This window comes from Artemia sp. Qi Xiang Cuo, chromosome 11, assembly GCF_049724085.1.
Source record: "Artemia sp. Qi Xiang Cuo chromosome 11, ASM4972408v1, whole genome shotgun sequence".
Classification (NCBI taxonomy): domain Eukaryota; kingdom Metazoa; phylum Arthropoda; class Branchiopoda; order Anostraca; family Artemiidae; genus Artemia; species Artemia sp. Qi Xiang Cuo.
The window spans coordinates 47,376,515-47,401,585 of record NC_142804.1 but is presented as its reverse complement, the minus strand read 5'-3'; the positions used below and the strand labels follow the sequence as shown (position 1 = coordinate 47,401,585).

The window sequence follows — 25,071 nt, the reverse complement described above, 5'->3', positions numbered from 1 at the left end:
TTAACGCCTGGTCTTCACCGAGAACCCTACCAGAGCACAACAACCCACACTCAACATCTGCTCTGCCATGTGACTACGTCAGCACCACTTTGATAAGCTTGGTAAGTTCCGGGTTCTTGCTGTTTCCGCACTCATTCATCAGTCCAAAATAATGGCTCCAAAAATGATCAATCCGAGTAATGTCCTCATGGGGTCCAGTTTTCGTTCGCAAAAGCAGCCACTCAGCCTGGGCGACGTCTGAGCTTACTCCAATCGCAATCTCGCGTGCCACAACCGTTATGTCTGCAATGCTTCTTGAATCCTTCATATTGATCAGACTCAAACAGCATAAAGCCTCTAGAAAACCATCCTTTTCCAGAGGACATTTGTTCAAGATATGGCAAATACCTGCAAAAAATGTTTTCGCACATTGACATAGAAAATGGCCTTGTCCTTCAGTGTTGCTCTCTCACCAAAAGCTTGTTCCAAACTTTCTGAAACTATGGGCTTTTCTGCAAATTTTTCAGCAAGGTTCCACATTTCTGGTGATAAATGTTCAGTCTTGGTCACGAAATCTGGAGTAAAGACCCGTCTACAAAGCGTCACAACTAGTCTTTTGATCTTTGAGTGCAGAACATGAATGAGAGGCTCTTTTTTCTGGAACAGTTGGGTGAAACTCATGAACAGTTCTACTGAGGCAAGAACAAACTCGAGTTGGGCCTTCATCATCATACTTTTGATATAAGCCACAATCTTCCGAAATTTGGGAGTGGACAGATGATTCTTCAGTTTTTTCTCTCTTGTCATGAAGTTCAGGAAGTATTCTAAGATTGTCAGCCACTGCTGCATGATTCTAGAAAGGGCAAGTCCAATCGTCAGCCAGTGGCTTGAGACATGCTTCATGAAAGCATTCTCTGGCACTCCCACTTTCTTTTTATACTTTCAATAGTCTTCACAATATGCACATCCCTTTTCCCCAAATGCGTCAGATAAAAATTTGAGATAGCCATTTTGATAAGAATAGTTCAAAGGTCAGATAACTAAAACTCCAGTGTTGACACAACTCCCCAGGGTCCCGGGAACAGGCATTGTAAGTTATGCCCTGGGAGCATATATGGTTCTTATGGAAGAGATGCTTGTATAAACTTTAGAGAGGGCTCATTTGATCGGAAATTGAAAGTTCTAGTTCAATTTTTAAGAATCAAAAGTGATTAGAGGGCAGCAAACCTCCCACACCCTTTTTTCCCCAAATTCGTCAGATAAAATTTCGAGATAGCCATTTTGTTAAAATAGTCAAAAGGTCAGATAACAGAACTCTGGTGTAAACACAACTCCCCAGGGCCTGGGGCCAGGAGCTGTAAGTTATGCCCAAGTATATAAGTAAGTTAAAGTCAAAAGTGATAAGAGGGCAGCTCGCCCCCCCCCTGCTCTTTTTCTCCAAATGCATCAGATAAAAATTTGATATAGCCATTTTGTTAAAATGGTTCAACACTCAGATAACAAAAACTCTGGTGTCTACACAACCCCATAGAGCCCGGGGGCAGGCGTAGTAAGTTATGCCCTGGGGGCATATATTGTTCTTATGGAAGGGATGCTTATACACACTTCTGAGGGCTCATTTGATTGGAAATTGAAAGTTCTAGTTAACTTTTTAAGAGTCAAAAGTCATCAGAGGGCAGCTATACCCCCCACCCGTTTTTCCCCATATACATCAGATAAAAATTTGAAATACCTATTTTGTTAAAAATAATCATAAGGTCAGATAACAAAAACCTCTGTTGTCAACACAAATCCCCAGGGCCCAAAGGCAGGTGTTGTAAGTTATGCCCTGGGGCATATATGGTTTTTATGGAAGGGATGCTTGTATAAACTTCAGAAAGGGCTCATTTGATTGGAAATTGAAAGTTCTAGTTCACTTTTTAAGAGTTAAAAGAGGTCTGGGGCAACCAGCCCCCACGGCTTTTTTTCCCCAAACCCCTTCAATAAAATTTTTGAGATAGCCATTTCTTTTAAAAATAATTCAAACATCCGATAACAAAAACTTCGGTGTCAATACATTCCCTTAGGGCCCAGGGGCAGGCGTTGTAAGTTATGCCCTGGGAGCATATATGGTTCTTATGGAAGGAATGCTCATATAAACTTCAGAGAGGGCTCATTTGATTGGAAATTGAAAGTTCTAGTTAACTTTTTAAGAGTCAAAAGACATCTGAGGGCAGCTATACCCCCCACCCGTTTTTCCCCATATACATCAGATAAAAATTTGAAATACCTATTTTGTTAAAAATAATCATAAGGTCAGATAACAAAAACCTCTGTTGTCAACACAAATCCCCAGGGCCCAAAGGCAGGCGTTGTAAGTTATGCCCTGGGGCATATATGGTTCTTATGGAAGGGATGCTTGTATAAACTTCAGAAAGGGCTCATTTGATTGGAAATTGAAAGTCCTAGTTCACTTTTTAAGAGTTAAAAGAGGTCTGGGGCAACCAGCCCCCACGGCCTTTTTTCCCCAAACCCCGTCAATAAAATTTTTGAGATAGCCATTTCTTTTAAAAATAATTCAAACATCCGATAACAAAAACTTCGGTGTCAATACATTCCCTCAGGGCCCAGGGGCAGGCGTTGTAAGTTATGCCCTGGGAACATATATGGTTCTTATGGAAGTGATGCTCATATAAACTTCAGAGAGGGCTCATTTGATTGGAAATTGAAAGTTCTAGTTCACTTTTTAAGAGTCAAAAGTGATTGGAGGGTATCTAGCCCCCACACCCTTTTTTCCCCAAATACATCAGATGAAATTTTGAGATAGCCATTTTGTTAAAAATAGTTCAAAGGTCAGATAACAAAAACTTCAGTGTCAACACAACCCCCCAGGGTCCAGAGGCAGACATTGTAAGTTATGCTCTGGGGGCATATATGGTTCTTATGGAAGAGATGCTTGCATAAACTTCAAACAGGTCTCATTTATTTGGAAAGTGAAAGTTCTATTTCCCTTTTCAAGAGTCAAAAGTGATTGGAGGGCGGCTAGCCCCCCCCCCCCACGCCCTTTTACCCCAAATGCATCAGATAAAAATTTTGAGATAACCATTTTGTTATGGATACTTAAAAGGTCAGATAACAAAAACTCTGGTGTACACAAAGACCCCCAGGGCCCAGGGGCAGGCGTTTTAAGTTATGCCCTGGGGGCATATATGGTTTTTATGAAAAGCATGCTTGTATAAACTTCAAAGAGGGCTCATTTGATTGGAAATTAAAAGTTCTATTTCACTTTTTAAGAGTCAAAAGAGATCCAAGGGCAACTAGCCCCACACACCCTTTTTTCCCCAAACCCATCTGATAAAAATTTTGAGACAACCATTGTTTTAAAAATAGTTCAAACATCAGATAACAAAAACTCAATACAACTCCCCAGAGCCCAGGGGCAAGTGTTTTAAGTTACGCCCTGGGAGCATAGAAGGTATTTGTGCAAGAAATGGTTGTATAAACTTTGGAGGTGGCTCATTTAATCATTTCATGAGTCAAAAGTGATTGGTGGGTATCTACCCCCCCCCATTCATACACCCTCTTTTCCCCAAATGTATCCAGTCAAATTTTGAGATAGCCAGTTTGTTTGAAACAGTCCAACATTCAGATGACAAAACTTCAGGGTCAACATGCCCCCCCCCCAAGGATTCCAGGGGAAGCGTTGTAGCTTATGCTCTGGGGGTATATAGCTTTTTATGTAAGAGGTTGTCATATAAACTTTGGAGGGGACACAAATGATTAAAAATTGAAAGTTCTAATTCCGTTTTTAAGAGTCGAAAGTGATCTGATTGTACCCCCCCCCCCAACCCTCTTTTCCACAAATACGTCCGATCGAATTTTTTAAATAGCCATTTTGTTCAAAATAGGCCAAAAATCATATAACAAGAACTCCAGAGATAACACAGCCCCCTCCCCCCCTCCCAGAACCTGGATGCAAGTGTTGTAAATTTTGCCCCAGGGATAAATGAAGTTTTTATGGAAGGGATGGTCACACAAACTTCGGAGGGGGCTCACTCGATTGTAAATCGGAATTTCTAGTTTTCTTACTAAGAGTCAAAAGTGATCAGAAGGCAACTTGCCCCCCCCCTCCTCCCAAAGCCATTTTTAATCAAATGCATCCTATCTAAATTATGAGATAGCCCTTTTGCTCAAAATCGTTTGAAGATCAAATAACAAAAACTCCGGAGTCGACACAGCCCAGTAGGTTTTAGCCAATGATGCAATGAAGCCAATGACGCGGTAGGTTTTAGACTTTTACAGTGAGAGAAGGAGGCAAAACCCAAACATTTGTTTGTAGTGATTTTTGTTTGTTTCAAGCTTGATTTGCAAATTCAATTTAAGTTTCACTTGTTTTAAGATTTATTTATTCATTTATATTAGTATCTATTGTATGTTTCTTTGCTATGATTTTTTATTTGATTTCTGTTCATTTTAGGCTTTATTTATTCTTTAATAGTAATTTCTTGTGATTTATTCATTTATATTAGTACCTATTGTATGTTTTTTTGCTATGATTGTTTATTTAATTTGGGTTTCATTTATTCTTTAATAGTAATTTTTTGTTGTTTCTAGTTTGAATTTTAACAGGTATTTGTATATGCTGATCTTCAGTTTAATATGTCCTTTACTTTTCTTTTGAAAACTTCTTTTTCAGAAATTTTTTTTTTTTAATTAGTCAATATAGACAAACAGAAATTAATTAAAAAAAACTTTTTCCACAAAATAAGTTTTTCAAGGAGAAGTAAAGAACACCATTAAACCAAAAATGAGCAAAAATAGAATCAACTAATCTACCAAGTGTAAAACTACCACAAATGAGCATCAATATATGAATGAAAACCGAAACGAACAGAAATTACAATAAATAACCAAGTCAAACTAAAAACGAGCAGAAATTGACGTGATGAGGGCTCACAACCCCTATGCTTTCTTAAGGTTATAACATAATTTGCACTTTACTGAAAAAAAATTGTAAATGTTTTCACTTTTATAACTTTAATAAATAAAAAAATTATTAAGATTTTAAGGACTAAATATGAGCATATGCATATTAAACTGACAATGCACATTCATTTGTATTTTTTCAGTAAAATGCAAATTATGTTCTGGCCTTGAGAAGGCATAGGGGTTGTGAGCCCTAACCATGTTAATTTCTACTCGTTTTGGGTTTGACTTGGTTATCTATTGTAATTTCTTTCGTTTTGGGTTTCATTTATTTATTGATGCTGATTTGTGGTAGTTTTATGCTTGGTAGATTATTCGATTGTATTTCCTCATTTTTGGTTTAATGGAGGAGATCTTAACTTTTCCTTGAAAAACTTAATTTGTGGAAAAAGTTTTTTTTAATTAATATTTATAAAAGGGAAGGTTGTGATAACGTTATTTTCCTGAATATATGACAACATGGATAGAGGCAAAATAATATTTTTCTTTAATTAAAAAGGTCTTAAATTGCAATATTTCGTGTTTCAGTACTGTTAGGTGTAAATCTTGTTTATAGTATTTTATTTCCTCTAAAAAGATTTAAACAATGTTTAATTTCCTCATAATTCTCCTTTAAAGATTTCACAGCATCAGAACAAGCAGACGACCTGGTGTCACAAACAGGTTTAATACTTAAGTCTTTGCTCTTACAAAATTTAAGTAATGCTGCATAGAACTTGAAAAAATACGCACAACTCCTGAACAATATTGAAAAAAGAGTGACAAGACCATTCCTGCTGTAGGTTTAATCGGGATAGGGATATGCCTGATCAGAATGGCTTTGTTATATGCAGTAATATTGGGAACCATTAGATTGGAAGTACTGATGTGGAAGTACTGACTATATAAGTTGTAGAAGAAATTGCATTATGAGCATTGTTACACTAGGGGCAGTTGTGGTGACTTTCACATTGGTGAAAAAAAATGAACCCACCTCATTTTGATTTTGACCTGTTATAGTGCAAAAACAATCTCAGATTTGTAAAAAACGACAAGGTTTAGAAACCTTTAAATACTTAAATTTGTGGAATTCAAACATGATTTGTGAATTGTGAAATCTGCACACTGTTTACCATGCTTTAACTTTGGTGGATATTCAAACGCCCTATAAGAAACAAGTGGTTTATTTACAGTGTGTAATTTCTTAGGCAACACTGCCTTCCCATTTATATGTACAATGAACTGAAAATATCAAAATAGGTAAAACTTTTATTTAAGACAGTAAAAATGAAATGAAAGGACCTAACATATGTTAAACTATAGTGGTTTTTTTTAAGTTGACTGTCTTGTTTAAACATATTTTTCATTTTCTTATTTTATTTTATGTATTTACTGTATTTTGACATTTGATTTAAATTGGAATACTAGCCTAGGATATGCCATAAATAAGTTTGGAAAACCTTATATATAAAAGTTGGTAAAAATCAAAAACAATTCATAAAATGTTTATCTAACAAGTTTTAACATCAGACTTCTATGTTGAAGTAGTAGCCTCCAATTTAGAATCAACATGCTCAAAATCATGAAATATCAGCATTGATAGAAATCAAACACCCATTGTGAAACAAATGCTTGGCATTTTTAATTTAGGATAATCACACAGTGGCTTTAAGGATTTTCAATTACTTGTATTCATACCAATTTTATTTATATTAAATTATTATATTAAACCCATTATATTAAGGCCAATGATTTATATTAAATGATTATATTAAACCAGTTATGTTAACCATTATCTTAAGGCCAATGATTTATATTAAAGCCATTTCTGAATAATCCCAAGCAAAAAGAGGCAATAAATTTCTATGAATGTGAAGTCAGAAGTTGAAGAGATGGGGGGGGGGCTGAAGAGGATTATGGTTTCAAGAATCCCAATCTTGATCCTTTGCCAATGCATGTATTAAATACCTGCAGTACTCTGATTTCAACAAAGTTCAACGCCAGCCTCAGATTTGTAATAAACAACAAAATAAATCTTTAGTTGACAGCTTTTGTCAGAACCCATCAGATATCTAATTAATTTATTACGATTTCTGCCGCTAATTACAGTGTCAGCCTCAGATTTATAATCAACAACCTTACCAGCTCTCATTTGTGAAATATGCTTAGTGTATTGTGATTTATCATTAAGTAACCTTAATAATTTTGAACAATTAAATATTTACAATCATTACCAAACTATTCCCTAAACAAGACCAAACATCTCTATATTGCAATGGTCAATGGGCTTAGTAGCCCAACTTTGGTTCACCCAATCATATATATTGAAAATCCCCCCCCCCCACACACGCAACCTAATTGTAACCAGGTCTAACACATAAGCCCTGGTGAAATATCAGCTAACTGGTATTTTAAACATCTATCTTGCAATAGTGGCCTCAGATTTTTTTTATCATCAAGCAAAAACCAAAACCTTAAATACAGACTTAAGCAAAAATCAAACGCCAAGTTTAAAAAAATATATTAAAATTTTGGATCATAGAATTCTATTTCACAAAATTACATTACAAAATACTAGTAAACTGCAATATATTGGATTTTTGGCATTTCTGAGTCAGCTGATAGTAGAACTGAGCCTAATATTGCCAGTTCAACATCCAAAATATAAATTCATGAAGTATATATTTCATAAATGGTGGACATACACCCTAGCATGCAAGATTATTCCCATCAATATGACTGGGCCCTAAGCATTTAGGCCATGTATCTTCTAACGTCCATCCCCAGATTCACACATATAGAAATGTTGTAGCTCTTTCAACATACAATCCCTCAGAGATTTATTCTAAGCTATTGAATGTCAATTATTGAAATCAATAAGTTTAGAGCATGAATATCCTAAATAGCATATGCTAAGTACAGATTTTGTGAAGAGTTTGATTTCTGCCACAATTGATTTTTGAACATTCCTAAGGTTGCTAATTAGAAATATGAAACTAATATTGGCATATATGTGTCCAAATCCAAAATATATTAAGTAAATTTCACAAAAATGCTGGATGCCATACCTTAAATTGGAGTAGTGAGATGATTTTTAATCTGTGCAAATAAAGCAAAAATATTAGGGCCCCCATGTCCATACCCTTGCAAATCCTCCTTAACCCCATCTTTAGCAATATAAACATGCTGTACTAAACTCAGCTCAGGATCAAATAATGGTTATTTTGGGAATTGTCCTATATAATGAAACAATAATTATTGAAAATCCTAAAGATTGTAGAATAAATATCCTAAATCAATATTCACCAAGTATATATTCCATAAATGGTATTAATTTCCACCAAACTGGTGCTGCCAAACTGGAGTTCATAGGCTGGTTGATTACAAAAATGAAGCTAATAGTGCAATACAATAGTAAATATCTTGAAGACATATTCCATGTATAAATTATAGAGGGAAGCTTAAAGTTGCAAAGCCAAAAAAAGAAAAATGCTTTTTAAAAAAAAAACTACCCATAAGGAAATTTAGAGCTGTTGCCTAGCAAAACTGAGGAGCTGAAAGGCAAAAATGTAACTGACCATATGGTATGATGCCAAAGAGATCAAATAATTTTATTACTTATATCAAAGAACATCCTACACAGGGCCCTCTAGACAGGGCCTAACCAACCTTCAACATGTAGTAAGCCCAATGTAGTAAGACATGGTACCCAAAAATTTTTGGCATTTAAATACAAATTACAATTTTTTTGGTGAAGTCATAATTGGTCTGCAGACAGGTAAAAAATAAATTTGTCAAATGAGTCATTAATCCTCATTCTACAATTGTATAGTAAGCTACTAATAATGTTGGAAAGATTATAATAATGCCATCAAAATCATCATTTTTGTACTTTATGACACTTTGTTCTGGTATTTTCTTAGGGAATTTACAAAAAGCTAAGAGTAAAAAAATATATAGGTCAAATTTTTATTACTGGTTAATTTTATGAGTACTTTTTGAATTTGTAAATATTGTCCTAATATCTCAAATATTTCCTGATTTCTGCAGTAAAGGGTGTGTTTTCTGTGCAATAGCTTTGCAGTAACCAAGCAATAGTGAATAGAACAAATTACAGATTACTTTCATTAAACAGAAATGACAGGAAATAAACAGAAGAAGGCATAGAAAAACATCAGAGTGGTTTACCAAATCTATTATATCAGCATGGTTTACCAAATTCATTTAACAGGTCATGTCAATTGGAAAAAGATGTACCTGCAGGTATGTTGAAGTAGATTCTAATTTTTTTGAAAAGAATGATGCCAAGATTTATCTTTTTCATGTATAGTTTTTCTTTTAGTTCACATTAATTTATGCCTATTGCTTTATTCAGCTTATATCTACTTTTATTTTTTTCAGGTATGTTTTTTGCTCTTTTAGTTTACATTAGTTAATATTTTGTACTTTTTTTCAGTTTATATTTATATAGTATTTTTCATGCATGTTTTTTTTTCTTTTAGTTTACATTACTTAATATCTATTACTTTTTTTAGCTTGTATTTACGGTTATTTTTTCAATTTGGGCCTTAAATGTATAGAATATACACTTAATCTAGAAAATAAAATATCTTCTTAGCATCAAATGGTAGGTTTTCAAAATATTTTTACTTTTAAAAATCAATTAGAAACTATGCTAAATAAAAAAATAAGGAAACAAGGTATTACTGTAAGGGCTCAAAAGGAATTTGCAAAGGAAACTAAATTTTTTTCAATAAACTAATTTTAAAAATTAAATAGTTTGTATCTAATGGTTTATGTAACTAATTTATCTTTTATTTTCCTTTTTTGTATTCTAAGGGCTTGTGGTGTGCTGTCTACAGCAGTAGAGTGGTCTCACTACCATACTCCATGTACACATTACACATCACCAAATAACACACAGTTATATAACAAATCTGCTTGGATTGCAAAGAAGAAACTGAGAAAAAAAAATACAACTTCTCTGTCAGTGACAGAGAGGCAAGTTTCCTGCAAGGCACTAACTAGTTGTAGGGTTACTCACTAATAAATTAATGATGTTTATTTATCATTTGTTAAGTGACTTGTGGGAGCATTGTCTTGTTATGTAAGAGCTACAGATTGGGTTCCAAGCAAGTGTAGACCAGAGATATTTTTGTGGTGAGATGCTACAGCATTGGGTTGAACACCAAGACCCCATAGGAGGTGAGGGCATCATCATTGAAATATATGAAAGTGTCTTGGTTTGTCAGAAATAAGACTGGGGAGGTCTCTCAGCCAAATTTGGGTATTTAGAGGGATTGAAAGGGTCAGCAAAAAAAATTATAGTCCCTCTCCAAGAAGGTGTTGAGACTATGAGAAGGGACAGAGCAATTTTAGTCCCTCTAAACCCACATTCAACAATAACAAGTAACTGGTGGGGAGCCTACTCTGGTCTGTTAAAACTTGGCTATATTCACCACCAAATCAATAACTCAGAAAGCTTTGTTGACCTTGAAGGTCCAAACATCCATGCCTAGTGTGTTTAAGGTAAGATAATTTTAATTGACAAATATATACAGAATATTTTTGCAGCACCTGCTAAGAAAACCCCCTAAGGGGTTTTGAGGCTATAGTGCTCTTTGACAAAAAGCTACAAGAGGTCAGGGATAAGGAGTATATACCAGATGCATTACATTGCTAGTTTTCTCAATCTTAGAACCTATAAGCCTGAAGAGAGTTATAGGTTCACTCCAGAACAAAAACAAATTTCTATAATTTCCTTAATTGAAACATTGCACAATTTAGCTTCTTTTCCAAAAAGATTAGCAATTGGTTATTTATTGCTTAATTTCTCTATTTGCCATTGTTATGCCACAGCAAAGTTTATTGGACAGAAAATGCACCTCCAAATACATAAATTATGAAAACACATCATACTTTTGTAAATTTAAATACTTATTGAATTAGACCGTATGTATCTGGAATCATCAATGCATTTGGAATATATTACTTTAAAGTAATGGGTAATAATTTGCAAAAATAATAATTAAATTAAATAAGAAAACAAGTTTTTTCTAGTGAAAGTAGGTAAGGAAAATGTTCCTGACTTTAATCAAACAGCTCTCATGTTTCAGGAATCACTGTTAAAGAATTGGGACAAAGGGTTGAACTTTTGCATAAAGAGTGGGGTGTTGAGGAGGGGACATCCCCCTCATATATGGAAACAATAACTTCTGTTTGTCTCAAGTTTGAATGTTGCTCCTTACTTTCAGTAGAAAATTCTTGTTTTTTTTTTAATTTAACTTCTGATTTGTTTTTCAAATAATTGCAGGAAATCTACCTCCCCCTCTATTGAAAATCTCTCCACATAAAAACTTTCCTCTATAGAAAGTTTCTCCCATGTAAAATTCTCCCCCTCTCCTAGGAAATCACCCCAGGCAATTCTATCTTTGCTGTAAATTCTCTCCATAATGTTTATTGTGGATGATTCTGCCTGAAAAATACTGCTGAGCATACTTTCATTTGAAAAACAACTTGTTATTTTTATGGAACATCTACACATGTAAAATGGGTGCCAATGAGAATGGAAGACAATAAAACAAATTTTGTATATGTTTTCAGGCAAATTTCTCCTATGTAAAATTTCCCCTGGAAACTTCTATCATAATGGGAAGTTCTCCATGCAGAAAATCCCTCTCCCCCTTGAAAATGTCTGTATATTTCCCAATAACAAGTACTCTGTGTAAACAATGGGCAAATTTCATAACTTGCAGCCCTTCCTCCAAGGGTTGTGGGGAGGGGGGGGGGGGTCAGGTCATCTGCAAAACATAGTTATTGGACTTTTCAACTCTACTGAACACAATGTCTATCTCAAGATTTGATTAGATAATATTGTGGAAAAAAGGCATGGGGGAGCTAGTTGCCCTGTAATATTTTTGGTTACTGAAAAAGAGCACTAGAACGTTTTATTTCTGTTCAAATGAGCCCTCTCCCAATCTTCTAGGACCATTGGTTTGATACCATCACCTCAGGGAAGAACAAAGAAAAATAAATAAGTAAACACATATTTGTGATCTTTCTTCTGGCATAAATACAAATTCTACATTTTTAAAGATGGAAGCTTGAAAACTCTACAGTAAGGTTATTTGATATCCTAAATCTGATGGTACAATTCATAATAAGATTCCTTGACTTTCAGGGGATGTTCTCTCCTTTTTTCAAAAATCAGGCAAATTTCCCCAGGCTTATAGCTTTTGATGGTTAATATTAAACTTAATGAATCTTATATATTTGGAATCAGCATATAAAGTCAACCCTTTTGATGTATCTATTGTTATCAAAATTCTGTTTTTTAGAGTTTCAGTTAACATTGGAGCTGCTCCTTTGGTAAATTTTTACCAAATTATATTATTGACTTACAAATAAAGTGAATATACCACTCAATGCCTTTTTTATGCTCTTTCCAAATATAATAATCATTTTTGTTGGAAATGAATTTTACCCCCACCCTTAGCCTATACATACCAATTCAGGGTATATATTTGCACATTAGGGGGGGGGTGTTGGCAAATTTTATTTCTGATGCAAATGGGAGGTAAGTTTAAACTTTACCCCCACCCCCTTAATGTGTAAATATATACCCTGAATTGGTATAGAGGGGTGGGGGTAAAATTCATTTCTAACAAAAATGATGGTAAAGTTTTACCAAATCATATTATTGACTTATGCATAAAGTGAATATACCACTCAATGCCTTTTTCTATGCTGATTACAAATATAGTAATCATTTCTATCGGAAATGAATTTCAGCCCCCCCCCCTATATATGCCAATTCAGGGTATATATTTCTACAACCTAACCTAACCCTGAATTGGCATATATAGGGGGGGCTGAAATTCATTTCCGATAGAAATGATTATTATATTTGTAATCAGCATAAAAAAGGCATTGAATGGTGTATTCACTTTATTCCTAACTCAATAATATGATTTGGTAGAACTTTACCAAAATGATTATTATATTTGGAAAGAGCATAAAAAACGCATCAAGTGGTAGGGTAAGACACCCAGTAGTCGGCCACCTGCCTATTCTCGGACAGAATCTTTTATACTATTTTAATAGCTAATTTACAATGAGCCCTTTGTATGTCGGAGTTTAGGCAGAATTGTCACTTGTTAGTAAATTCAAAAATAGGCGGCACTGTACAAGTGAAACTATTTGAATTAGTAACCTACTTGTTCAGAAATTCTTCAGAAATTTTTTGATACAAAATTAAGTTTCTAGGTGGTATAATACAGTAATTAGAGTAGTTTAAATGTCAAAAAGTTTTCAAAGTGATTAAAGTGTCCGACTACTGGGTGTCTTACCCTATGTTTACTTTATTTGTAAGTCAATAATATGATTTAGTAAAAATTTACGGCTCCTTCTATACAGTTTATTACCATGAACTGTTTCATTCTGAGCTCTAACTAATTTTTTAACTTTAGGCTAGCCTACGTCACATTCTAAAAACTACGCTAGACAATGCAATAAATTACCTTTTGGGGCCCCTTTAAGGGCTCAAAATTGAACTTACCCTGGAGGCTAGGCTATTATTATATTTGGAATGAGCATAAAGTGATACATTCACTTTCTTCCTAGAAAATTATATGTAAGTTCATTGTATAGCCTAGGCTATATACTGTTCAGAATATATTTTTGACCACTAGCCTATGGAGAGGGATTTCAATTTTATCAATGCAGCTCAAGGAATGATAGTCCTATAAATAAGTAGGCTAGCCTATTTTAGAATGGCAATCAGTTGCTGAATCTTAAAGTGCTTTGTTCTGGAGACTATAGGCTATGAAGTCTATAGGCCTAATGATACATGTGCAGCTGCAAATATTCCCTATTGCAATAGCTTGTTTAAATATCGTAGCCCATGGGTTGTGGCAGCAGTAGGCCTAGTTATTATGTTTGGAAAGACTATAACGATATATTTCCTAGCTGATTTCTACCTTTACAAAAAAAATATGGGATAATTTCCTTTTCTTCTGTTTCTTCGCATCTTGCTTCTTAAAAAGTATTTTTCCATCACCCAGAAAAGAACTTTTTCCTAAAATATTTTCTAACAGTTATGTTTCTGGTTTCCAAAAGAAAAACTGGAGGATCTGAAACTCAATGTACAAAAACCAGGTAATGCTGCAAAACAGAATGTCTAATTCCATCGTTTAAAGCACTGATAGAGAAATCAAGACAGCTAAAATTTCTTGAAAAACTTTTTGGATAAATTGGAGACAAAGTTTTATCCATAAAACTGGAAATAAAATATTTTTCGGCTTTTCTAACTTGATCAATTTACTAGTACTTACTACTTACTACTAGCAAGTACGATGTACTTACTAGTATTTTTTGTTGCCTTGAGGTCCTCTTGACCGCACAAACAATCCTTGAAATTTTCAAGATTATCAATCACATAAAGAAAGAAAAACGATCAAAAATGGGGTTCTTAAAGGTCAAATGAAAATACTGAAAAAACGCAACAAAGCAAATATCTCGAGAGGACAAACGCCTCTCTTCTTCAGCGCGAAACGAAATAATGTATCTAAGGAAAGTGCTGAAAAAAAACGCGGAAAGTCAATGTGAAAAGAACTAAAAAACCAAAGAAAAAACCAAAAACTTAAAAGATGAATAAAATTCAATAAAAGCCAAAAAATATAAGAATTAAAACCAAATACCTAACAGCCATAAAAGTGAGTTATTCGCCAATATCCGCGATTTGCACAAAATCCAAAAAATTATGAACTGCCATCGAGGGATACTAGCGAACAACTAGTATCCTTTGGCACTTACCTTGGATACACTATTTTGTTTCGCGCTGAAGAAGAGAGGCGTTTGTCCTCTCGAAATATTTGCTTTGTTGTGTTTTTTTAGTATTTTTCATTTGGCCTTTAAAAACCCCATTTTTGCTCGTTTTTCTTTCTTTATGTTATGTCAGGCCAATGTGGTTTAAGAAATTAAATGATTATCAATTAATTGGCAAATACCACAATACCACTCGAACTCACATCATACAAGGTTCTTATGGCTTCATAGTTGGTCTGACGAAAGTTCGGTTGTCCTCACATGCTCCATTCCATGACGGTGAGTCTTGCCTTTTGCTCTTCTAGGTGGACAAGCCAAATTATACTGTGGGTCACTTTGGATGCATCATAACTCCGCGGGCCGCATATAAAATTATGTATACCCATATTTTATTTTGACCTATTATAGATATTTTTTGGAGTGACAAATTGAAAAATAATGAATTTTCATTAATTATGTTTACTAATATTTTTAAGTATAAACATAGATGATATAATAGCAATAATGATACTAAATAAACATTGTCAAAAATATACAATACTAAAAAAAAATAACGAAATAAAAAAAATTAAATCATAGAAAAATATTTATTTCACTAGTGTGGTATTTATTTCTCCCCTTTTTCACTTAACATTTGCAAATCGACCTCAATTTGGGTATTTGCATATCGTAAATGGTGTTGAAGGTTAAAGTCCGTTATGTTTTGTTGCGTCTTTTGTGTTTGGTCGATTTCATTTTAGAAAAAAAATTACTCGCAGGTGTGAGTTGAACCAAAAGTGCTGACAACTTTTTGTGCCAAATTTCTGTAATTGGATAATTTTTCTTTTGTGACGTAAAAGTTAGATAAAAATGTATTTTTGATTCTGAATTTACAAATATGCGTTTACATTCATTTATTGCACTGTATGTCAATCAGATCCATTTGGAGATTTTCAAGGACAGACTCAATTTTAACATAAAAAGGAGATGAATAAACTTCAAAAGTTTTGGTGTATTTTTTCCAGCTCTAAATTATTGAATTCGCTTTCAAAAGCCTCGTATTTGGAGCTATTTCCGTCGCGATAATAAAGAAACCGTCGGGTAGTAGTTTCAAGATGTAGAAGTTTAGTAGAGGGATGGTTGCAGAAGCTGCTGCTTTGCCAGTTATTACGAACCCATCCGTACAAGTTTCCAGGAAATCATGGAACTTAGTCAATCAGCAAATTTCTATATTGACAAATTTCAATCAAGAAAAATTCCTTTATTAGTATGAAAAAAACCTTTTTACTGTTGTAGATACCTTGATGGACTTTTAGTTCGAAAGCAGTGATTTAGACTCTTGGAGTAGTCGAATTTTACATTTAAGTGTTTTTTCCGTAGTCGAATCTTTTCAGCATTTAACATATGAATGACGTCAGAAATACTTTAAATAATTACAAGAAGTTTTGCTGAAGATGAATGTCTGTGCAGAAAATCCAGTTGCATGAAGAAAATCCTGTTTCACTGAGAAATCTTATAAACTACCGGCAGAATATGAAGTATCTTTTGTGGGCTGGATACAAATCTCTGTTGAAACACTTACTGGCAAGCCATATCTTAAGAAAACCCCATTTTAAGTTCTTTGTAATGCTTCATTACATTTTGGTTTCATTTAGGCTGCGGAAGTAAGTCATAAAAAAAATAAGGGGAAGAGTCTGAGGCCTACATTTTCGTGGACTGGTACTACTACTAACTTCTCATCAAAAAACAGTCACTCATATAGGAATTGTAGGAAAAAATCAAACTGGAATTTTGCTTGATTTATTGCCGGAGGGATACTATGTATCTCGTCAGCAATTAATTGGAGAAACACTTTGACTTGGGGTACCATCCATGCACGTGGAATTGGAAGACAAGGGAAGGCTAATATGTCATTTTTCCAAGTTGGACATTTGGAAATATTTGTATCATATGCGCTGATTCTCCTCGAACGTTGTGTTGACACTTTTTTGAATGTTAACCGATATAGCAGGTATTCGAGCAATATATCTTCGAACAGGTCGATTGAGAAATATGTCTAATTTCTTATGAAGTACCATACTGTTAGCATTTGGCTTTGTTCAAATATAGACAGAATTCCGGCTAGTTGGCAAACTCTAACTCCCTCTGTGTGGTGGTAAAGCCTCAAAGCCATTCTAAGACATTCATTCTGGAGAGTCTTTAGCACTACTGTGTTAGTTTTGTTACAAATAGCGACATCATCGACAAATTCGCGTTTGATTATTGTTGAATTTGAAAGTTCAAAGTCTGAAATCAAAAGCAAGAAAATCAGAGGGCTAAAAGGAGATCCCCGGGGTATTCCTACCATAAGTCTTTTAACAGATGAAATTGACTGACTTATCCAAACCCTGAGGGTAGGATAGGTCAGATCGGCCTATTTGGAATTACTTACCCATCTGCTGGTTAGGTAATTCCCAATATGAAGAACAAATAGCTCTGGGAAATCTATCAAAAGATGAATTGCGCATAACTTCTCTTTGTTTATATTACCATATGCAGCTTTAAATTCCACCAATCACCAATCTGACTAGTAAAATTTGACTTTGTTCCAAAACTGTTCGGGCGACTTCTTCGAGATAAATCATTCCATTAAGCGCTGAGAATCACTTTTTAAACCTGTTTGTGATGGCGGGAAGAGATAGTTTATTTTCTGCAAATCATTCAAGTCTCTTTTAGATCATCTTTTCCATGACTTTTCTGACTACTGGGAGTATAGAAAAAGGTCTGTAAGAAGAGTGTTTTTTGATAGGTTTACCTTTTTCCCTAGTTAGCTTAATAGTTGCTTTTTCCGCACACTTGAAAATCCCTTTTTTATAGTTCATTGTACAGCAATAACAAGTTTTGGTGGCACTTCTCCCTCGACTTCTTTGCCCAAGTTTATCTTATTTTGTCTTCTCCTGGTACTATTATCATATCTGCTGCATCAAAGATCATATTTAAGTCTTCTATTGAAGAGGTCTAGTCAATTACTCTTAGTGCTGCGTTTTTCCAAATAACTTGTTGAGTAATAGGCGTTTGAACTTCTGCCATTTTGAACTTTAAGCTTTTGATACGTTTCGGCAAGGACTTCTGCCTCATGCTCATCATTTTGGATTGACCAACATTTTATTCCGAAAGTTGGATTTTTTTTTCAGTTTATCCTCTGTTAATAAAATTCTATTCTGTTAATAAAACTGTGTACTTGGGCTACATGGATATTTGCATCAACTTTTTCAAAAAAGGAAAATCTTGATTGTTTTTCGCCATTTCTATGACTTCGTGAGTTTTTACATCTGCTCTTTCCCTCTCTTTACAATCTCCTAGTCTCCCAGATTTGCTGAAACAGTTTCTTGTTTTTTTTTTCTTTTCCTTTACTTCTGCAACTTCTATGTTTTTATTCCACCATATCTTTTCTTTCCTAAGGTAAGATCTTAAGGGTGCGTAATGTTATTTTTTAGATATTGCTTTCTCTCCTGCTTCTAGGATTTTATTAGTCAAAGTTTGATAAAAGGTATTGTAAAAAAGTGAAAGGTAGCCAGTTTAATTCTAAATAATCTGCTTTCTCTAGAATTCGTCAGAAAACTGTCCAGTCTGCTCTGCAATGTTGAAATTTATATGTTGCAGGAACTGGGGTATATGAAAATATCCAATGGAGGAGAGTATGATACCGTAGTCTGTTTACAAATCAGGGATCATCTTAATATCCGTTTTTGTCAAAAGGTTAGGTGGGACTATTTGAAGGTCTAATGTTCCATGATTTTTTCTTTTGGGTTGTAATATGTTTTGAAACCATATTGTGAAATAGCCATGAAATCCCGATCTAGAATTACTTTATTTGTGCTTTTTCTTGCCAAGTTCAATTTATTAGTATCTTCCCATAGATAGCTGTGTGGATTTTACCTTTTACCACTTCAAATATATTATTTTTTCCATTTGGGTTATAAAATGAAACTGATTTAATCAGTTTTCTATTATGTTGTAGGATTTCGGATTTCTATTACTGTAGAGAGCATTGAATCCCAAGATATTTAGTTGTTAGATATTATTAATTTTTTTATCTTCTTCATCTTTTAGGACAAAACAGCTTTTTAAAATTTCTATCGGTCTTGGGAGAGGCATCTAAATAGGCCAAGGGGAGGGGGACTGGTTGCCCTTTGATCATTCTTCAAGATTCTTTTCAACCTGCCCTTAAAGTTTCAACTTAGCACCCTCAGTCGTTCCTTAAAAAATTATGAGACGCTCTTTTGACAACCATCCTGCATATAATGCGTTTTGATTTTGTTTGACACCCCCCTCAGCATTTACTGAAAGTTTTATTTTGATACCCTAAACTTTATTGGTGACCAAGGATCAAATATGCCCCTTTTCCCAATAAAAAACCTTATATATATAAGCAAACGGCAACTTGCATGGCTTAGCCGTGGCCCCAGGGGCTTTGGAGGGTTGTGTTATCCCCGGAGGCTCAGTTATTTGACCTTTTGACTGTTTTATGCAAGGTGTATATTTGTAAATTTTGATTGGATGTATTTGGGGGCAGGGCAATTAAAAGGGCATGAGAGGGTGCTCGTTGCCCTTTAATTACTTTACAACCTCACCCTTCAACATACGCTGAAAGCTTCAACTTAATGTCCTACACCGTTCTTTAAATATTGTAGATACGGCTTTTCGATAAACTGGATGCACATAGTGTCTTGCGATTTAGTTCAACATATCCCTCAATATTGCCCCAAGTTTCACTTTACTACCTTTAGCCTTTTCGGAGACACTCAAAATCAAATATTCCCCCTTTCACCGTGAAAAATGCTGCATGTAAACAATGGGCAAATTTCATAATTAACAATCCTTGCCCTGGGCCTGTGAGGGATAAGACATCCCTGGAGACAAAGCTACTAGTGTGGTAAAGTGGTTTTATGGTATTAAGGTGATGTTGTGGTTGTTACCTTTATTCTCCCTTTATAGGGGAGATAAACTGCAGCCCTAAGGTAATTAAACGTTGGTAGCATGCCTTAGGCTATGACCTGACTAATAAGGCGTACCAGCTGGGTATGTTCGAGGGAATAAATGTAGATTGTAGAGAGGATGACTATAATATTATACTTTTATTCAGTTAACAAATGCTAGTACAACGTTTAATATATATATATATATATATATATATATATATATATATATATATATATATATATATATATATATATATATATATATATATTCCGCTGGGACTGGTTGTCCCAAGGAGACAATAAGTATCAGAAATCTACAATAATATATAATACAATGAGATACTTAGACACTTACATTAATCCCACAATATTCCACGGTATTTCTAAATCAACTGACCAGAGGTCAGTCCGGCATAAGATTAGTATCAGGCCGCCCCTTTTCATAAAATGTATCTTTGATACATTTCCTCAACCAAACCTTATCGGGACCCACTGACGTACATAGCTAGGAAGTGGTAATTTCTCAATTTCCTGTTAAGCATTCACTTGCCAGGATATGTTCCTTATCTTAATAAAAAGTGGTAATTCCAAACTTACGTATTTGATTCTTAATACTTTACTAAATTTCAAATTGGCTTAATTAGAAATGTTCACCACTATACTTCCAATTTTGAGAAGAGTTGCCCCAACTCTCAATATTTTACCTTTAAAACAACTTAATTTTGTACACAGTTCTTATGCTGCCATCTCTGGGTCATTCTGGGCATATACCCTCAATGGGTTTCCTTAGGGTCATGTTTATGGCCAAATATATGCCATGTTCTTTTTTCCAAGGATATCAATTTTTGAAATTTATCCTTGTTTCTCTTTTTCTCTGTCTTTAAGACTGTACATTTTTTTTTCACCTTTATTCTCATATGCATCTTCTGTTTTAGTTTGACCCCCAGTGGCTTAAGCATTATATGAGTGGTTTTGCTTAAATTAGATTTCAAGTTATATTAGATTCTATTTGATTAATTGGGTTTAAATTTAGTTCCCATTAATAATTTGATTTATCTGGGTGATATCGTTGATTTACCGTTTATTTTCCGGAGCTAGAAATACCTTGGATAAATTATACATAACCATTTTGGTTTTTAAATTTTCACTTATTTTTCCAACACAAAACATTTTCACATGTTTTTTCAATAATATAAAGCCATCTAGGGTACTTAGCACTTTCTTTGATATTTTCTAGGTGTAATTTAAATTTTGATTTTATTTCACTTTATTATGAGAGGGTAGCAATGTTCTTCATTACTGCATACAGTTTCCAAAATATTAGTTGACCAGTTATGGTTTGGTTTCTGATGGTATGAGCTGTTAGTATCAGGACACAATTGAACTAGCTTTGAAATTTACTTTCCAAAAATGCGTAAAAAATGATTGAAAAAATGGATCCGAAAGCATGTTAAGAAAAAGTTGATCTCCAAAAAAAACTAAGGCTGTATCTAAAATAAATATTCACATTAGAATACACATAAGGCATAAAGTGTTACACATATAGTAAAAAGAAACACTCAATTTTGTATATCACTGCATTCTTCTTTTTTTTTTTTTAACGAGAGGTTAATTATTTTTAATTACTTTTTTCTATTTTTACTCTAAATATAATATGCCGCTTAATTAGAAACACTATGTTTCTTGCTAGCGATTTGTTTCACCCTTCTATTCAAACTTAATATAGAATTATTAACCCCTTAACGGATTATTTCACAAGAAAAATATTTATAAGTTGACTCGAAGTCAAGAATTTATATATTACATTAAATCACTAGTTAAAACTTAAAGTCATTTCTAAAAATAAAAACATAGTATATACACAAGCATTGTGTCAAGCATTTTTAAGTCGCAAAACTTTAAGAACATTCTTTTAAAAACTTTAAGATAGAACATTCATGGTTCGTTTACACATTGCGGAAATCCATGCGGAAATCCGTTCGTATCTATTCGAACTATGGCTAAAATAACGCTGCGTTTTAAGGCAAAGATTTCAAATTACTGCAACAGCATGACCTATGTTCTTACCCTCTTCTTAAAGCTGTTGAACAATAGAGAGCCAAATGACACCGTTTTTCTTGGTTTTTTTATAGCCTGGGTGCGCAGGATCATAGAAGCCGGGTGTAGCCTTGAACCAAAGTTATAAGATCGTGTAGATTTTGATAATCCATACCACAGTTTATAGACAGTAAGCTTATCGCAGATAATTTCTGGTCTTCGGTCTCGGTGCGAACAAAAAGCTCCTCCCACTTGGTTCTGCCTTAGCGGATTAGTCTGTTATCGTCAATCACTGAGAAATGGTTACCAAGTGCATTATTCGTAATTGCGAAAGCAGAAAAAAACTTGGTGAGCCAGCCAAGTGGTTTGCAAGTGTCCCATCTCACAGGTATGAATTAATTTATATACAAATTATGACTTAATCTATTATTTACGTGGACTCAACTGATCGGCCTATGTAGGATTTTATAAAAAAGGGGGCGGAGGGGTTGATGAAATTTGTGAAAATAAGGAATTTTTTCTTCTTCTAATAACTGGTGGGGTAGGTGTGATGGTTTCAGGGGCGGATCCAGTATTTTTTTAGGGGGGCGCAAAATAGGTTGATCCGACAAACTTACGTTAGGAGCAAGTTTAATTAATGCAAACTGGCGTTAATTAGGTAAATTACACTACTTTAGACTACTTTACGGGGGTAACCCTCGCCCCCCTCTGGATCCACAACTGGATAGTTTATCATTTTTTTTTCACGTCGTGATATTTATTTTCTCAGATTGTAGTTCCTGTGATATTTGAAAAATCTAGTTACCTGTTTTGGCGGAGAGCCTAGATAAAACTAGTTTTGTTTTCAATCAATGTTTTCATATGAAATGGGCAGACTTCCTGAACTTTAAACAATAAACACCTCTGTTTGAAAATCTGTTTGAAAACTGAAATATCAATGCGAAGCACCAAACATCATAATCAAATGTCATCGCTTTATGGCATTGTTCAAATAAAACTTATTTTTTACTTGATTATCGTCGTAAATTTATTCCTTTTCTTTCTTTCCATTCTTAAACCAATGTTATATTTACCTTTTGCATTATTACAGCCCACTATATATACATTCATATAAATTTATATGCAGTGTTACCGTCATACCAATTATTCTCCTTTCCTTTTTTATTCTTTAATAATAATTTCTGGTCGTTTTGAGTTTGAGTTATTGTAGGTTTCTATTTCTACTGATCTTAAGTTTAATACGGCCTTTACTATTCTTTAAAAAAACTTTCTTTTTCGTAAAGTTTTCGTAGTATATATATATATATATATATATATATATATATATATATATATATATATATATATATATATATATATATATATATATATATATATATATATATATATATATATATATATATATATATATATATATATATATATATATATATATATATATATATATTTATATTTATATCGGCACGTACAAACAACTCCTCTCATTTGATCTGCCATTAGCGGTCCAATTACCCCGGAACACGTATTTTGGCAGAAACTTTTTCAAAATGCCTTTGAAACCAACTTGAAACTTCGAAACCTATTTTTAATTCCTAAAAACATCTAATAATAACATTACACTACTAACTACCGATTTTCATGTATGTATTGGAATAAATTAATTTAAAATTAGTTTCTTCAAAATTAGTGTTCCAACGTTGAAGCCAAGTTTCGCGTCCAAGAGAAATCTGACTTGTCTACCCGCGAAAAGATCTGATAACGCCTATGTTTCTATCCGCAAAAACGTTCTCCGGAGCACTCGCACCCCTGTCCGGGTTTTTATAATGGGAGAGATAGAGAATGATCATACTGCTAATTCTATAAACTGTGATCCATACTCATGAGTTTATTCATTTAAAAATCTTGCCAAGATTCCGTCCTGATTTGACCAAAACGTTGCGGAAAACTAGATTTTTTCTAGCACAAAAACGGACGGAATTTCCGCACGGATTGCTAAATCCGCATGAATTTCCGCAATGTGTAAACGAACCATCAATTACTGGTTAAAACTTAGAGCATTTAAAAAAATTAAACCCGGTATAGACTAGCATTGGAATTAATTCCAATTAGTGTTTTGTTAATTGCTTATAAAGTATTAATGTAGAACACTTCTTGAATAATACAAAAAGCAACATAGAAAAAATACTCAACATATTAATTCGCTATATTTACATGGATAGTTTAGGTTATATATACATATATATTAACAGAAGTTATGTTGATAATTATTTCAAGTATTTCTGACGTTATTCATATGTTAAATGCTGAAAAGATTCGACTACGGAGAAAATACTTAAATGTAAAATTCGACTACTCCAAGAGTCGAAATCACACCCCCCCCCCGTCCCCTTCACTATATTGATTTATGTTATTTTACTGTGTTCATGGCCGTATATTTGGCTTTAAAATACACATATTTGTCCATCCATCTAATATGCAGAATAATTGTACCAAGCACATTTTGCGTGCAGGCCTGTTAGGCTTACCCCCCCCCCCCCCTCTAATGTGCACATCGATAGCGCAAATTTATTTCTAAAATAACGAAGAAACTAACAAAAAAAAAACGGTGTGGTCTCGAATTTTACAAAGCGTAAACTTCAGAGAGTGGCGCATAATACACAAGTACCAAAATTGCATCCTCCTACGGAAATTAAAAAAATTAAACTCGAGTAAAATTCTCAAATTTGGAAAGCCTTATTTTCCACGGGATGTATTTTCCGGGGGGGGGGGGATTCGCAAGGGGAGTAAACGCCGGCCACCAATCGGAACACATTATGCCAACACAGGTTGTCAAGAGGGCGTATCAGCAATACTTCAGAAATGGTTCATGGTATTAAATTGAAACTTTCAGCGTGTGTTGAAGAAACCATAGGCGATGTGCATATTCCTAATAATGCTTCTACTGTTACTGCAACTGTTGCTGCTATGCCAGCCAAGGGTATTAATGTGAAGCTTTGAATGAATATTTAGCCGGGTTTTGAATTAAATCAAAACGCATTATGAATATGTAGATTTTCAAAAAGGTAACAAAACATCTCAAGAACGGCTTACATTATTAAAAGTAAGTTGTGGCGGATTATGAACAAGCCGGAAGGCGCTACGTGTAAACTATGAAACTACCAGTACAGTTAATTTAAATAATAATGCTAAGGGCATTAAGGCGAACCTTTTTGGGAACATTCAGTGAGTTTCAATTAAACAAAAAACTCTATAATCAGGTATTCAAACCGCATATAAGCAAAATCAGAGGCAGCACCACTCTATAATAGCTAGCGATATCATTTAAACTTTCAAAGGACCAAATTTG

The 25,071-nt window shown here is 34.1% G+C and overlaps 1 protein-coding gene across 2 annotated transcripts in view; it reads right to left on the bottom strand.

The window, feature by feature from the left end:
* The window catches only part of LOC148947057 (protein zyg-11 homolog), a 67,138-nt gene extending 52,863 nt beyond the window's left edge, over positions 1-14,275 (bottom strand). Inside the window, exon 1 of one of the 2 annotated variants that reach the window (XM_089096849.1) lies at positions 14,256-14,275. The gene's annotated coding sequence lies outside the window, so the exon portion shown is untranslated. Of the gene's footprint in view, positions 1-13,901; positions 14,051-14,255 lie in introns of those variants that run through there. The other variant, XM_089096848.1, reaches the window with a different exon arrangement.
* Between the last annotated feature and the right edge of the window lie 10,796 nt (positions 14,276-25,071).